We start from the raw sequence: 3043 nt of genomic DNA, 5'->3' as shown, positions 1-3043 counted from the left end.
ACACTTTTCAGGAGATGAACGGATCCACTGGGTGAACTGAAAGATTAAACCCGTTGCTCTTTCTTTTTTGGGCGGCTTGCAATTGGGTTTCCAGTTTCTCTATTCTATGGGCTTTTCTTGTATGACATTACCGGTACGATCTTGTTATGAGAGAGAGCGGCCAACACAATTTAAATCGGTAATCATAGATATTTTAAGTTAATCCCAATAAACAGGTATCGCTTCCAAGTGGGATTATGAAAATATGATGGAAGAAAGTAGTCATCTTCAATTAATTTTATCATATTGGCTCAATAAATTTCAATTTTACTACAAACTGTCATCATTTACAAAGTTAGCTTTAAATAAATAGCAAAAAAAAAAAATGTTTGTAATTAATTAGTAGTACTTCGAGAATAATATAATATTATGTAGGTTATTTAATAATCCTGGTAATCGTGCCGAGCTGTGGTTGGACCAAAGACCGTCCAATGTTAACTGGTTTAATTTTTGGAATTGTTGACAAAATTCAGTCATGGATGGGTTCTGCGTAGCGCTATCTAATTACCATATACCAACAGCACTACGCTTTTAAGAAAAAAATAAGGTTCTATGATGTCAGTAGCCGCCACCAAACGGAGTCAGTTTTCAATGGATGTGATGGTAATGATCGTTTAATGGCTTCATAGAATATCTCGATCGTATACGCATTTTGCTTATTGGACGTAGCCATTTAACCAGAACAGAGCTTCACTTATCTAAACACAATCTGCGACGTTTTGAAAGCGTTGGTCTAGCGTTAAACTGAACTGACAAGCCTTACTGAACAGAAGTGTCGACACATTCTAATATTCTTAGCTACCAAAGCATATTTATCGATAACAATAGTTCTTATGCAACTTAAAAAACATCCTATAAAAGCATCTAACCCATAGGCACAAAATATGAACGGTATATGTAGTGTGTTATACACTCTACTAATAGTTAGATTCACCTTTGTTTCTTAAGTATGAAGAAACTTATACGATATTATCAAATGATATACGATGTGAGATAACTGTCTGTTATACAGACATTTTATATAGATAATAGGACTATCAGCAATATTTATTATAATGCTTAAGCTTAATTGGGGTTAAACTCTCAATATTTATGAAAACTCGTAAATAATGGACACTAAATGGTTGATCTGTGATCTCTATATGCAATATCTATAATGTAGAGTAAAATATATATATTTATTTTTTTGTGAATAGATACATATTATATCTGCCACTCAAATCTGTGGACCGGAACCTTATTGTGGATTAAGTTGGTCTACAACTAGGTCTCTAATTGATAAATGGTTTTCAGTCGAGAGAAGTCGCTACTAGCGCGACAGTCAAAGTAATCGTCAGGCCAAAGAGCTGGTTCACCTCTACAGTTTTGGGGGTGAGGTGTCCTTCTTCAGCAAAACAGAGTTAAGGTTGTTGGTTGGATATTTCATGGTTGGACCATGGAGTGCTTTATCATCTTAACAAAATGAGTCTGCTTAGAAGCAGACACGACTTCCAATCACATTCTATGTGACTACCCAGCCTTCATCTGAGCCAGGAGGAGGTCACTACGTCGAGAACTACTTTCCTCTTCTGACATTAGAAGGTCTGACATTCTAGCCTTCATTCAGAAGGCGGAATGTCTTCTGTTCGGTTAGGTTATGTTGCGGTACAAAAGATCAATCATGGTCGCAGTAGTTAGAACCCCGTTCATTCCCATTCTAATTCCTACATACTGTATACTCTTGTATTCTCTAGATCTTGAAAAAGCCAACCTATACGCTTTGATTGTAGTCAGCCGGCAAGATATCATTGCTATAATATTTTGTATAAGTAAATAACTAACTAAAGCAAACATAAACAAAAATAAAATGTTTATTTATTTTTTATTTTATCACTTCAAGTTTTTTTTCACAAACTTATGGAGCTTCGTACTTTACCCACACTTCGAAGTACGCATTTCACTTTGAATTCGCATCAATCCAAAATTCAAGCAAATCAACAACTTTTCACACAACTAATTGTTTATGCACGTAAGTATGTATGCCTGTATGAATGGGTATGCATGTACGTATGTTTCGCTCATATGTGTAAATAAATTATATGAGTTTGTTTTGATTTAGTGATGGCTGGGGAACCGCGATTTCGACGACCTACATAGACCTACGTACCATATGTAAAATGAAGGAAAATGAATAAAAGTGAAATAAAATTAAAGTTGTTTATGGCATTATCAGAACGGCTTTTGTTGTGCTCTTAATATTTGTTTACATTTCAAATGTTTTGTGTACACAAATAAAAATTACACGGCACTCGTAGTCGCACTCACACTAACAGATCTAGTAACATTGCCCGCGGGTCTACTGCGTATCAAATGAAAAACGCCAACTTCTTGCGTGTATCTTGTATCTCGTATCTGCGTATCTGCGTTTTTGCGTTTTTGCGGAGATAAGAAAGTGTATCGGCACACAAACGCCTGAGTCAAGATACAGTGTTTATTTTTTTTTTTTTTTTGTGATAACACAAAACAATAACAAATGAAAAATAATAATAATAACAAAATAAAAAATTTAAAAAAAATAAATAAAAACTTTTTTAAATCGCCTTTTTGCGTTCTTCGACGCTCAATGAATTCGTTTTTGACCCAGTAAAATAGTTTTGCGTTCGTTTGTGTGCGCTATTTTGCTTATTTGATAACAAATAAAATAATAATAAATATTAATGATAACAAAAAAATAACAATGGAATATAGCAACAAAGTAATTACAAACTGTTATCAAAATAAAAAATAGAAAAAGAAATTAAACGAAAATAAATATTAGAATAAATAAGATTCAATTTCAGAAAATTGCCTTCATTTCAAAACAATTGAGAACGCAACGAACTGTGCTTCACATTCCACAATTATAAAAAAAAATACATATATAATAAAATAAATTTAAGAAATATTTAACAATTTATATAGAAATTGCATTATCAGACCTCTCTCAGCCATCAGCCATAATGAATAATAGTTTATTAAACCTGCC

Source organism: Teleopsis dalmanni, chromosome 1 (genome assembly GCF_002237135.1).
Source record: "Teleopsis dalmanni isolate 2A chromosome 1, ASM223713v2, whole genome shotgun sequence".
In the NCBI taxonomy this organism is placed as follows: Eukaryota; Metazoa; Arthropoda; class Insecta; order Diptera; family Diopsidae; genus Teleopsis; species Teleopsis dalmanni.
The sequence above is the reverse complement of the archived record's forward strand: the minus strand, read 5'-3'. Positions refer to the sequence as shown.